Source organism: Manis javanica, chromosome 11 (genome assembly GCF_040802235.1).
Source record: "Manis javanica isolate MJ-LG chromosome 11, MJ_LKY, whole genome shotgun sequence".
Taxonomy (NCBI): Eukaryota; Metazoa; Chordata; class Mammalia; order Pholidota; family Manidae; genus Manis; species Manis javanica.
Genome location: NC_133166.1, coordinates 10,810,841 through 10,825,480, shown reverse-complemented (window position 1 = coordinate 10,825,480; position 14,640 = coordinate 10,810,841). Strand labels below are relative to the sequence as shown.

The 14,640-nt window shown below is 44.4% G+C and overlaps 1 protein-coding gene across 15 annotated transcripts in view; it reads right to left on the bottom strand.

Annotated features, from left to right (window-relative positions):
- SYTL2 (synaptotagmin like 2) overlaps positions 1-3,653 on the bottom strand; it is a 98,142-nt gene extending 94,489 nt beyond the window's left edge. For 6 of the 15 annotated variants that reach the window (XM_037010545.2, XM_037010548.2, XM_037010546.2 and 3 more), the window contains exon 1: positions 3,444-3,591. The gene's annotated coding sequence lies outside the window, so the exon portion shown is untranslated. Of the gene's footprint in view, positions 1-3,443 lie in introns of all 15 variants that reach the window. The other 9 variants (XM_037010535.2, XM_037010536.2, XM_073215935.1 and 6 more) reach the window with 6 other exon arrangements.
- Between the last annotated feature and the right edge of the window lie 10,987 nt (positions 3,654-14,640).

Below are 14,640 nucleotides of genomic sequence, written 5' to 3'. Positions count from 1 at the left end.
GCATATCAACATCACTGAAGAGCTACCTTTTCTGTTACATGTGAGCCATTTAAGACAATTGAGTCATTTAATAAGGAGCACAGTTTGACCCTGTAACTTCAGGAGCAGCCCAACACAGGCACTGCACTCTCCTGGATACTAAATGACACAGAGGGGTGATGGGAGGCTAAACTTTGGGGTTCACAAATGGGAATGACCTTTATTTTTAATTATTCATAATTTATTCTCTACATTCTTTCAAAAACAATCTGAGATGGCTCTTAGCTCTGACAATAATTCAATCAAAAATAAGGGTTGTATTCATTTACTCATTTAAAAAAAAATTTATAGACACAGAAAAAAATATTTAGAAGGCTATATCCCAAGTTGTGTATCATTTATCTATGAGTATAGATGTATTGATGATTATTATTAATGTTCATCTGTATTTTATCTTTTTCTGTAATGAATATTTATGACTTTGGTGATAAGAAAATAATGATTTTGCTTATATGTGGAATATAAAAGAACCTGAACTCCTGGAAACAGAGAATAGACTGGTGGTTGCCAGGGGGGTGGGGAAAATGGGGAGACGTTGGTCAAAAGGTACAAGCTTCCAGTTATAAGATGAATAAGTTTTCAGGATCAAATGTACAGTATGACTACAGTTAACAATATTGTATTAGACACTTGAAAGCTGGTAAGAACATTTAAACCTTTAATGTTCTCACTACAAACAATAAAACGGCAATATATACATGTATTAAGTCATCATGTGTATACCTTAGACCTACACAATGTTATATGTCAGGTTATATCTTAATAAAGTTGGGGGTGGGGGGAGAAAATAAACATAAAGATTATTTTTATTTTTAAAACATAGTCTTTATTCCGAAAAAAAACGGGAAAAGCCGGTTATCTCCACAGGGGGTTAGGAAGCTCTATTATTGTCAACCAAATGAATGGAAAATGAAAATGGCACTAAAAGCCCCCAGACCAGAACCTTTGCCCTGATTCTCCATTTGGGTACTCTCAGACACAAAGAATATAAAACAATATACCAGGACACCAGTTTCACACGAATATTCTGGGTCAAAAAACTCTTTATGTATTTCAACTTAATTTGACATGAAATCAAATGGGAAAAAAACTGCTTAATTCTTAAAACAATTTTCAAGCTCTTTGGGGCCAATTTGAACTATACTCCAACCCCCCAGAACCTCGTTGGTCTTCCCTTCTATTGGAGAATCTTCCATGGACAAGTTTCAGAAGCCCTAAGGCAAATAGTCCTGTCTTATTTCCCCCCTTTTTGAGAAAGCAGCAACCTCATTAATACTAAATCCCTTTTCCTGTTAGTTTTTTAAAGTCAAAACTTTCATATCTACTGTATCTTTAAAAACTCTTTATGAAACAGGTGGCAACAAATATATTACCAGGAAAATCTGGACACCCACAGGCACATAGGGGGAGCACTTCCTGGCCTGGTGTGCGGGATCTAAGGATGGTGGGACCTGGGCCAACTCACATTTCTGCAGGGTAGCAGACCACTCTGCACAAGGTGCTAATTCATTCATCCCACAAATGTGTATTGAGTGAAGCCTGAGAAAGGACTTATATGGGACAGTGGAATCATTCACAAGCCAACGGTCAGGTCTAACGGATCAGATGTGGACAATCAATCTTTCATTAGACCTCAAGCCACCTCTAGGATAAAGCAAACAGGGCCTCTGCCCCATCCACTCACTGGCAGCTGGATGGGATCAGGCAGGCATTCTTGAGCAGGACTACTGGTGGAGAGAGGCTAGGGCAGTCACTGATGCTCACCAGAAAGACCAAAACTCCTGCACCATAAATGATGTAATGCCTCTAAAACTGTAAACAGCAACTGGCATCTAATGAGAACTCAGTAACAGTCATTTTTGCTGTTACCCTCCCAGCTTCCCCTTACTCAAGGAGCACTCACAAAGGGGAAAGTACACAGGTTTAGTTAGAGTCAGAGACACTGGATTTGAATCCCAGCTATGCCACTTATTAACTATGTGACCAAGAGAAGCAATCTTTCTGTCCTCAGTTTGTCATTTGCAAAATCGGAAAAATGACTGTATTCCATCCCTCTTGTGGCTTTGTGAGGATTAAGGACATGGCATATGCAAAGAAAAGCATCTGGCCCTTAAGTGTCCAATAAAAGATAATCAATATTGCTACTGCCCTGCTCCCTTCCTCATCACCCTTGACAAGTCCTGAAATCAGATTTCACCCAGGTACCACATGAAGGGCAGAAGGGACTATAGGGGTGAGGGAAGGGGAGGAGCAAGGAGCTGCTGGAGACCTTCCACCTAAACCCATCCAAGTCCACAGCTCCTTTCAACCATCCTCTGTGTGGCTGCCCCATCCAACTGGCGGCTGGGGTCACCATTCCCTAGTTGGGAATGGATGTCTAGAAGGGGACAGGAAGCTGGGCAGCAGTTTGAATCCAACCTACCTTCTAGTGTTTGTCTGGCGCCCCAGTGAACTTCCTCTGCACATCCCTGCCAGGCCGTATGGGTAAGAAGGCTGACAGTATGATTCATAGTCTGTTCTTATTTAGACTTCATCTCAACCCAGAGCCCAAAACTCTGGAGGCTGGTTACAAACCAACACTAAATGAAAATAAGGACTTCTCATTAAGACAGGAAGTGGAGCCCCTCAAAGGCGATTTATAAAGGGTGGAGGGAGGAAATGGAAGGGGGAGGAGGCAGGATGGGTGCAGAGATAGAGGCCCACTTCCTACATGTTGGTGCAGCCCTCTGTCTTAGGTGTTGAAGCAGCTGGTTTTCCACTTTGAAAGATGATAAATCCCATTCCTGTGATTTATAATTCACTGCAGGACAAGGTCTGGATGTAGGAAGAGACTTCCAAAACAAACCTGTTCATTTTCTAAGCAGAAATCAGCAGTCCCCAGCTCCTCCTCCCCTCCAGCCCACCTGTAGACAGGTCCTGATGCCACACCTTCCTCCTCGCGAGCAATCTGAGAGCACTTACTCTGTTGTCAGCCCCAAGCCCAGAGTCAGTCCTCAGAAGCCCCAGCAAGTGCGACTGCCCAGCAAAATCCCCGCCTGCCTGGGCACCTCGGATTCCTGGAGACTCGGCCGCTGGGCAGCGGAGCTGGCTATTGAGTAGGTGGTAAATCGAGGAAGGGGCACTTGCCGAATACCAAAACGCAGTTCATATTTTATAATTCAGAAGACTAAAAAGCATCATTCAACACCGACTCCCTCATTTATCAGAGGAGAAAAGAGACTCAGAGAGGGAAAGAAAGTTGCGCGAGGTAACAGTGGGAGTGGGCAGCGAGGTCGAGACTAGAACCCCAGCGCGCCGTGAGCCGCAGCCCGGCAGAGAGCGCGTCTCGCCGCCTCCCGCGTCCCGGTGCCCGCAGACCCGAGCAGGGTGCTGCAAACCCCGCGACCCTGGGCGCGGCACGTTACCTTCCTCAGGACCGGGCGCCGCGAGCCTCCTGTGCCTCCGCGGGGTGCCGGCGTTTCTGCTCGGCGGGCGGCCCAGGTGTCTCCCCGCCGCGGTCAGCGCGGGGCGGTGCGTGCAGGCTCTCCCTCCGGGGGCGGGCGCGCAGGGCGGCTCCCGGCTCTCGGGCCAATGGCGAGGCGTCCGCGGCCGGTCCCGCCCCCGCCTCCCGGGCCCCAGCCGGTCCCCTCTGTTTCTCCCGCACCTCCGGGGTCCTTACCCGCCTCGGCCTTCTCTATCTAGGCCTCCTTCTCCGGTGTACCTTGCCCGGAAACAACTTTCTTCCTGGGCAGGTAGACAGTGCGGCAGTTATTTTGTGACCACTGTGCGTGAGAGGGCCTTGGAGCCCCAGGGCGTGGAGCTTGGGGAGCCCCTCGGGTCAGAGAATGCGGCGGGCCATCGAGCAGAGGAAGAGGGGATCTGTGTTAGAGCAGAGATGCTTTAACTGCTGGGACCCGCAGTTGGGGGGGCACGTGTAAAATAAGTTAAAGTAATAGATTACAGGTTGTTGAGAGGATTAAATGACGTGATGCTTTAAAAGTATCTAATAAAATAATCCCTGGATAAATGGTGAGCGTGATGCGCACTGCTTGAGCCAGCCAATGAGCGTGCAATGCGAACCGGCATGCTGCTGCAAGGCGCTGGCCGGTGGGCAGGCCGGCACGCCTACAAATACAAAACTTACATCGGACAAATGAAAAACGTTCCTGATGATAGAACCAGCCCAGGCAAGTGTCCGAAGGAGGTGAACCTTAAGGGCTTCCTTACCATCTCCCCGACTAGTGTGGGCCGTCCAGCTGAGGGTGGCTCAGGGCTGCCTTCAGTTCCTCTAAAGATCTTCCTTCTCCCAAACGTACAAATGCTGATACCCAAGGACCTCATTCAGGGCCGGGCGCTGCGCTGCTAACCTGGTCTAGGAATCTTTCGCTGTGTTAATATGAGTATCCTGGCCTTCACCCAGGCGTTAAGAAACTATCTGTCCCTGTGCTGGGTGAGCGCTGGGGATGAAAGGCAGAAGTCACTTGCCTTGCCTTTGAAGAGACAAATTTGTAAATGACCTCAATTTAGCGCATTATTGGCTATAATAGGTATATGTGGTATAGAGTCATACATGGGGGGAAAGGAGGCCAGTACGAGTTTAAATACAGACGTGGCCAGGGTAAGTCTTAAGGAGAGTTGTAATTTAGGCCAGACAGGAAGAGAGCATGGTGGGTGCAGGGCGGCAGGCAAAGACATGGAAATGCCTATCATGTATCACAACTACCACACCGAGTGCATGACAGCGAGGCAGAGATGAGGCCAAGGAGGTAAGACGACAAATGCAGGAAGAGGAGCCATGCCCGCCCTGCTGAGGGAAGTGGATTATATTCTGGTGGCAGTGGCTGCAGGTGACTGATTTTGAGCAGGGGAGTGGCCTGACCTCGTTCGTTTTGGGTATCTTGCTTTCAGTGTTGACTGTGCCTGTCTTGAGTGTGTCCTTCCTGCCCCCTTCCAGCCCGGAGGCAGGCACTGCACCTGGCTCACCTGAGGCTGCCTTGCCTCACCTGCTGCAGGGCTTTGTGTTTTCAGTGCTCACTCCTCCCAGTGTTACTCTTCCCCAGAAAGCTAATGCCTAACTGCTAGGGAGGGCCTAGGGATTCTCACTTCAGACTCTGGGCACACAGATGGGGGAGAGGCAAGCTCTTTGTTGGGACCCTCAACTTGTCCAAAGAGGTCACATAGTACAGAGGTTAAAAGCTAGAGCTCAATCAAATGGCCAAAGGCAACAAATAGTGGCCCCACTACTACTCACAGGACCGTAGGCCAGAGTTACTTAACCTCTCTGTGCCTCAGTTTGCTCATTTGTTAGAGATGACGATGATGATGATGCTCCTGCCTAAGGCTTCTGTGAATGTTAAAATGTGGAAGTACATGTGTTTTGCTAAGTGCCTTTCTCACGGACAGTACAGACTTAATCTTAGTTACCATGATCATATCAAGTCTGCAGTGGCTTATTCCTCTTAACCTATAATAGTAGACTGCCACTCTTCAGAATGGTTTGCATATGTGACACTTAAATCTCCCAGAATTCTCTTTTGACACTGAAGGGGAAGGCAAGGGGGTAGGTATGGTACAGTTCCGGGGGAACATGTATGGACTTAGGTGCATGTCCCAACTCTACCACTGGACTCTATACTGAACTAGCCAGTAACTTTGCAAAGGCCATTTAACCTCTATAGGCCTCTGTTCCTCTTCTATAAAATAGAAACAGCAATATTACCTGACCCTTGCAAGGGAGGTGCTGCAATACACACAGCACATTGCCTGGCCAAGGTAAGAGCTCAATAAATGTTAGCTACTAGTATGATAATGGTTAGAAGTGAGGTCTTATACTTTTTGGAAAGGGAAAAGTAGTCTAACAGTAATGCAGTGGAAGAGGGAAGTGTAATGCTGGAGAAAACAACCTAAACACAAAGGTTAGTGATGGATCTGTGAAAACTGCTGGGGACAGGAGAGGAAGTGAGCTTAGACCCCTGCTGGGGTGCATGGGCCTGGAGGAGTATTCCAGGGGGGCTTGGGTTAAATTCGGAACCCCTGCCTGAACAAAGATAAAATGTTCGCAACTCTATAGAGCTGAAGTAAAAACGGAGGGCTGTCAGCAGGGCTGTCTGGCTGCTCTCTGCGTCGTCCTTCTAGAACAGTGGGATGCTGCCAGGCTGGTGCTTTCAAACGGGAATCTAGGATCCACCCCCTACCGCCACCCAGCTGTGGCTCTGTAGAGTCACAGGAGCACTGCCAAGTCATTTAGTTCTATCAGCTAGTTAGTGGGTAAATATTTATTTATGGGGTGGGCTAGGTGTGGTTCCTCCAGGTTTGAAACATCCTTCCCTCTGTTTCACAAGGAATCTCTCCTCATGCATCAAGACCCAGAACATATGTCATGAGATTCTGCCTTCCTAGGTTGAATGAATTCATCATTCAAATTTCCCCAAGGTGTGTTCCTGAAGCCTTTTCTTGGTATTGATTTCTTCTTACTATTAGTTGTCACAGAATATGCCACTCCCCACCAATTTAAATTTCTCCCAATTCAGGGACAACTTTTCTCTTTGTACTATTCTCACCACCTCCACCCTTCCTCCAGCCCCATCTCTACTCCAAATGCCTTGTATGCCATAGGTGCTTAATAAATGCTTGCTAAATCTCATTGGTGGGCAGGTCTCTCATAGCAGACATGTTGCCACTATGGAAAAGTAAAAACAAAAAAACAGACAAAAATCTTCCTTGTAAAGATATGACTCTGCTTTTAAACTATGTGGATTTATAACTTCTTGCCCAGCAAAAATTGAAGATATTGCTGAAATGCTGTACAATTACATCTAGTGTGGTAGTGTGGTTAGATGGCTTTGAGCAGTAAGTATCAAATGTGCACTATTTAGAACACAACTCAGTTGTGGTACTGGGTCGCCAAAGCAGGAATTTGGTTTTTCAAATAATTGCAAATACTGAGTATCTTTTCAACTTTTGGAAGTACAAAACTTTGGCCTTGAATCAAATTGTGTTAGCAATCTCTCCACAGTCTTTAATAATGCCTTGCATTTCTACAGGGCTTTGAATTTTTCAAAGCTCTCTGACTTTGTTTATCTCCTTTGATCTTCACATCAGCCCTATGATGTAGGAAGGGCAGCTATTACTATCTGCATTTTACAGATGAAGATAGGAGGAACTTGGATCAGGCCCCAAGCCCAAGCCAAATGGTAAGCTAGCAACAAAGTCAAGGTTAAAACCCAAGGACCTATTATACCAGAGAGATTTCTGATATTCATGAAGATTTTGACATCATTATTTACGACCCTTCTGAGCAATGATCTTACGCAGATATTGCTTAATTTACATTCATGCGTATACATTTTCATACTGAGTTCCTTTTGCAAAGTAAAGAAAACCTTTGTAGTGATCATCTCCCTCAGATATGTATGAATAATAATTATAATTTATTACTTCAGTGGCTTTCATCTGTGCATATAAACACACATTCCAACATTCATTATGCTGTCAAAACATCTCTAGATTTACTCTATTGATGTTTAAGAACAAATTCTCTTATTTTAATGTTTAAAGAAAGAACAAATGCTACAAAGACACAGAAAGTAGAAAAGTTGTTTACCAGGGGTTAGGGGAGGGGAGGATGGGGAGTTCCTCATACCTACTTTCACTGCAGGATGTTGAAAAGGTTCTGGAGACGGATGGCTGTGATGGCTGCAGAACAATGTGGATGGACTTCATGCCACAGAACTATACATTTTTCAATGGCTAAAATGGTAAATTTTATGCTATGAATATTTTACCACAATAAAAAAAAGACCATCTTGGTTTTTTAATATGAGATTCCCTCTAATAGAAGAAGGCTACTTAAAATGTAACTCATGGCCTTTTTTATTTTCCTTGTGTTTTTTGAAGTTCACCTTACCTAACTTGCTGTGGAAGAGAAGATAATGATTAGTAGGGAACCCTACTAACATTTTTTTAAAAATCCAAAATGGGGTGGAGGTTTGTGTGTCAAGGTGGGATTCTTCAAGATGCCTACAGCTACTATTAATCGAGTGTTTCCTATCTGCCAGACATTGACTAAATACTTTTACCTATTATTTTCATAATCGTCTGAGTAGCTCCAAGTGGTTAACAGATGAAAAACTGGGTTGCAGGACGCTTGAGGTGCTTGCCCACAGCTACCCAGCCAAACATCTCCCAAAAAGGCCCTGGAAACTGAGGCTGACCCCCCAGGAAGTGGTAGAGTCATAGGATCCCCCTTCAAGCTGCAATGGTCTGGCTCCTGCAGTTGGACGGAAGCAGGGTAATTTCCTCAAGTATGCCTTAGGACACTGAGGTATGCGTTAATTCCTCTGTGCTCTAATTACTGGCGCCGTCTCTTTATAGAACCGCTGTGTCTTGTGTGACTAGGCCTGTGCTGTCCAAAATGGTAGTCACTAGCCCCATGTGGCTACACACTAGCCATATGGATGGGCTGGACTGAGATGCACTGTAACTATAACACCCACCAAAAAAAAGTAAAATATCTCATCAATAATTTTCTATTGACTACATGTTGAAAGGCAATATTTTGGACATAGTGAGTTAAATAAATATATTATCAAAATTAATGTCATGTTTCTTTTTACTATTTTTAGTGTGGCTGCTAGGAGATTTTAAATTAAATATGTGGCTCTCATATTTCTACTGGACAAGGCTGCTCAAGGCCATCTGGATCGCTTTCTCTACCTTAGTTTCCTCCTTAAGAGAAGGGGCTATAACCTTTGTTCTCCATTATCTCAGTAGTAATTTCTCCCTTCACTTCATCCCCCCCTGTGCCATATCCAGAGGAGCCCTCTGAGTTACTACAAATGAGATAAGAGAGACATACTGAAAGAGCTTGCCTTTGTGTCCGTTACTCTGCTTTAGAATTCAAAGAACAATGATTACAAAATGCCCTTACTGCAGACTCGGGTTTCTATCCCCTATTCCTTCTCATGTACAGAGGAATCTTGATGAACCATACACTTCAAGAATGGGATTCCCGATGAAAATAAAGCATAATTTTGTTCTATCCCTTGTTTATTCAGTTATTCATTCATTCATGTATTCATTTTGTATTACAACTATTTATTGAGTGACCATTTTGTACTTGGTATCTGGCTATAAGGAATTCAAAGATGAACCAGATGAGTGTCTGCTGCTGATTCTCTTTCAAAAACACACTAGTTTATGTCCTTGCTTTTCATACTGACCACCACAGGCAGCATGACATAATGAAAAAGCCTTGCCCAAGGGGACATGAAACCAGGAAGCCAGGATCTAGTCCTGGTTTTATGAATTATTTGAAATGCACGAGTCTCTTTAAATCCAACTCTTGAGTTTTTCATCTATAAAATTAGAAAGGATAAAAATATCCACTTTGCCTCTTGGTGAAAATAAAATGGAAACTAATCTACAAAATGCTATCTCTTAATTATTAAGACACTGCATTAGAAGTCAGGAAAGTTAGCTTCCCACAGGGAGCCTACTAACAACATACTGTGTGGCTTTAGCCTCTCAGGCCTCAGTGACCTTATCGCTGAAATTAAGAGGTCAGGCTGCAGAGATTCCAGGATCTCCTCCAGCTCGAAATCCCAGGTTTTAAGAGTTTATGATCTTAATCACTCTCTGAAGACCAGCATTTAAGTTTGCCAGAGTCATAATTATCATATCAATTCTCCAGTCATAGATCTTATAGGATTTAAGTGTATGAAACACTACGAGTTTCTCTGGAAATTTTGCTTATTTGTTTGCAGAAAAAAATCTCTGTGTCAGCTTATTTTACAGTGCTTTGTCCTCTGCATCTTTAAAAGCCAAATGGAAGAGGAAAACTGGGAAAGAAATTAAAAACAACTGTTTCAGTTATCTTCTGGTGTGTAGCCAACCACACTAAAACACAGTGGCTAAAACAATGATTGACTGTTTCTCACGAGCCTGTGGGTTGGGCAGATCTGCCTCTGCTCACTCGCTACCTGGGGTTTCTTCGGCAGCCACATTCAGCTAGGAGTTCAGATGAGGCTGGAACACCAAGACGGCCCCCATCCTCCAGGGCTGCTCTCCCCAGGGCCTCCCTTCACTCAGTAACCTAAGCTCAAGCTTCTTGCACGGCATCAGAGCTCAAGCTTGACAAGAGGCAAGCCCAATGTGCAAATATTTGTGTCAAGGTTGCTCATGTTCCAGAGGCCAAGTTCTGAGTTGTCATGGGGGAGCCTGAACATCTGGAGGCATGTTTCCCTGGGGACCACCGCAACTTCCATTCAACAGAGTTCTAGTTAACAAAGATCCTACCCCTGTCGCTCATGCTCCTCCATAAATCATCTCATTCTTGACCTCTGCACTTTGGGCATCTTTCTGTTTCTGCAAACACCCCACTTTAGTCGTCAGTTTATATTTCAACCTTCTTTCACCAAAATGGGAGGTTCCGGAATAAGGTAAGAGAAAGTGTCTTATTCATCTCTGAATGTCAAGCATTTACTCATCTACTGCAGAGTTTCCACATAGGGTATACTTAATTAATCACTTTGAACTACACAGAACTGAATTCTTTGGAACTTTGCCAAATGCATCCCATTTACACCAAGGCAAGGATTCCTAACCTAGGTTCTTTATTTTCACTAACTTCTTTCTGGAATTTATCATTTCCTTCAATTATAAATGTAAGCAACAAATAACAGTAGTATTAACAGTAGGTGTGTGAGTTTATCACCAAGAGAATGTGTTCTTATCACCTTACAGGTGGCTTGCTGCAGATACTGTAAATATTACAATTTTTAAATAATTTGAACAATCCACTTTAATCTAACTGGTTTTCTTTGTGGACCTAGATGTTTTATTTTATTCCACTTAGATATACGATTCTGAGGAGTATGTGGGATTTACCACACTGCCCGGGCTGCTCATGGCAAAGAAAAGGTGAAGAACCACCCACTGGCAGGACTGCTGACTTGGGAGATATTTGATACCCTAAGAAGGACTTGCCCTCTCCCCACTACAGCCACATCGGCATGACCTTACTAGGAAAGCAAAATCTCAGGCTCTACCACACTCCTTCTAAATTGGAAACTTGGGGTGTGGGACCCAGCAGTCTGTGTGAAGCCTTCCAGGGGAGGCAGATGCATGCTTGAACCTGAGAATCACTCAGCTAAGGAAAATGGCGTGAACTGAAACTGAGGTATCCAAGGTGGCTGGAGACCATTTAGTCAGTTAGCATAGATAAATACTGGCAGATATCTCCTATTTCCTCAGCACTGAGAACAAAACTATAGGGAAAGGTTCGGCACCTTAATTTGAGAGATTTTAATGCAGATGTATACATCTATAAAAATAAAACCTTTAGGCTCTACACTTAAAATTAGTGCACTTTACAACATGTATACGTCAGTTCAAAAAACAAGTATACATAAGAGTATGATACATCATCCCTGCCTTCAAGGAACTTACCATCACCTTAGAAGTCCATCTAGTCAATCATTTATTGAGTACCAGACAGGGTGCTGGATGGCTAGGGATGTAACAGTGAATGAGCCAAGCACGAAATCTGTCCTTGTGAAGTAGACATTCTAGTAGAGAGTCAGAAAATAAACAGGCAGTTATGAAATGGTGATACCGTCCATTACAATTACGAATGATATGTACCACTAAATAATTAGCAAATTTCATTGATTTTAAGAAGGACTTTTTTATAGCTTAACAGTTCTGAAATAAGGATGTGTCACATTCTCATGGTTGCTAGTTTAATTGGAAGGGTTTTCTAATGGTAGACAAAATAATGGTACATCTTCAGTTGAGGGCATGCTAAATTTGATGAAATTTGATAAATTTAAATTACTAAGTATCACAGGAGTTCAGGGATATGTAGAGCTCTAAGCATTCCAGGAGTCAGAAAGGACTTCAGTGGTTAAGGTGAGCCTTAGCCAGGTTGAAGAAACAGCATTTTAAAGAGAGGAAGAACAATAGAGACAATGGGAGGTGAAGCATCTGAGAAGGAGGAGAAGCTCTGATAAGAGGCACAGGCCTGGGTGGGACAGAGACAGGGAGTTAGGAAGCAGGGGGAGCTAGTGCCTAGGAAATTGAAATCATATTATAAAAAGGCCTAGAAAATGGAGCAAATGGTACAGCTGGAAATAAGGAGTAACTGAAGATTTCTGAACAAAAGAATGAAAGGTTAAGTCCGACTTTGGTATAAGGAACGGACTCAGCCACAGAGGACTCAGCCATATGTCTTTTCTCAATTTTTCATCATGATTGTTTGAGCTTAAAGGAAGGAGACATACTGACTCAGTGCTGAGGGAGGTCACAAGTGCACAGCAGAGCTGTGACCAATGCAGAAGCACTGTGTGCACATGAGCGTGTGGTAGACAGATGACCCAGGACCCACCCCCGCCCGCAGAGCCAGTGGGTGAGCACACCTTCTGGGATGGAGGAGGGAGTGAACACTTAAACAAGCCAGTGGGAGCACACACCTACTGCTCCCAATGACTGGGCCAGACTACTACTGGCACCAGAGCCAGCCGTGCCAGCACTGGGCTGTTGAACGTTGTGCCCTCCCCACTTGGGCCTCCTGGGGAGCCCTAGATGCTCAAAGATTTGTTTATTGGCCTTTCTTTTTGAAGAGGTCCCATGGGCATCCCAAATTCATCATTTAATCTTTACCACATCCATGTAAGGTAGGTGCTACCATCTCTATTTTACAGGTAAGGAGACCGGGGATCAGAGAGGCAGAACCATTTGTCCAGCATCACAGAGCTAGTAAGTGCCAAGTTGAACTTCACACCCTCTTCTGTCTCCTCTCAACATCTATGCTTTGAACCGGGTCTCAGCCCAGACCATCAGATCAATGGTCTCAGTTATGGAGTCCGCAATTAGCACTAACACAGACTGGGCATGGTGTGCACCCACAAGCCCACCAACTCACAGCCTGTCTCTGACCCCACGTCGTGCTTGCCTGTCTGTAAGACTGGGTCTTACCTTAACTTTTTGCTTTGCACTTTAGTTACTCTGCCAGGAGGACAGCCCACCTGGCCCCTATGACCTTCTGCCAGTACCTTCCTCCCAACTGTGATCCTGTTCCAAACTAGACAAACCCCTGCAACCCTAACCTTATTGCCTGCCTATCTGAACACCACCCCTATCTGGAAAGTGCTGCTGCTAAGGCCCAACCCCTGACATCTGATTCCCACCTGTTAGGTGAAGGGGTGTCTAAGGCTCCGACCTAGAAACTAGGGCAGGCCCACAGCTGTGGGCTGTAGAAGTAAGAAGGGACCCAAGGAGAGAATCTAGGGATAAAGGCAAGGAAGAGAACCAACGGCCAGGCCAAAGAAGCATCAATTCAAAGGGGCCTGGCAGAGGGGGGACCCAGCCCAGAGGGAGAAAGACTGGAGCCAACACTAAGGACCAGGGGGTGCTGGAAGGACAGTGCAGGTGAAAGCAGCTAGGACTTCCCACGTACTTGAATGGGGAGACAAGGCTTCTCATAGGGCTTATGAGTACAGAATGAAAGGGTAAGGTCGCTAAGCTGGTTCAGACACCTGGCGCTGGCTTTCCGGCCCTAAGCCCTCAGGCCCTATCAGGATTGTTGGGCGCTCCTACCACAATCCAGTCTCCTCCTTCTCTCCACCCTTTTTCATTTACTCAATTAACAAACATTTGAGTGTCACTAGAATATAAGCTCCACACAGGCAGAAAGATATTTTTCATCACTTTAAGGCCTAAAATGCAGAACAACTTCTGGCACATAGTAAGCACTAGATGGATATTAGCTGAATAAATGAATAACTGATGAATGTTTGGAAAATGTTTTGCATCCTGGAGTATCTTCCAAGCTGTGACAGTGACCTTAAATAGAGTGACAAGTACATGTTGCCTGTTGCCTATAAAATCAGAGGTTCGAATAGGCTATTAGCCATCATCATATGTAGTCTTTAGACAGACACTTCCTATGTTAAGATCATTTAAAAATTTCTAAGACAAGAAACAGCATGTGGACTTGAGGGAAGATGAAAATACCCTTCAGTCAGGTTTTAGAACACAAACTAAAACAATCCATTTTATTCTTTTTTTAAATGTCAAAACTAATTTGTGGTCAGTACTGTCAATGCCACTAAGCTTTGCCTCTGGTTTCAAGACAATTTGCAACAAACAATGCCTAAAAATTGCCAAAAATTATACAGTCAACATTGTAGGTAACAAACTATGGAGTTTGACCACAATATTTTCTAGACTCATGTGGAATCCCAGAAGGAAACTATTGATGCAAAGCTTTGACATTTTACTATGGGTTACTTCTTAGGGCAACTAGAACAAATAACACTCATTGGTTTTCAAGATGCCTGTGAACTCTACATAAGCCCCACGTCCCCTACTCTCTGGCTGCAGGATGCTGTGGTTAGTCAGGTTGAAGCACTGTCAGCCATCTTCACGTTGAGACTAAATAAATAACAATTTCTAGACTTGCAGAGACAACATGGCAAACCCTGAGGAGGGCTTCAACTTTGAATCAGAGGAAACCACAAGCCATCACACTGTTGACCACGAACAAGTTTACATTTTGTCTGACTGGGGGTGAGTGCAAAAGGAGTTTGAGTGACTTAGGAGCTGCAGCTCATGGTGTGGTTG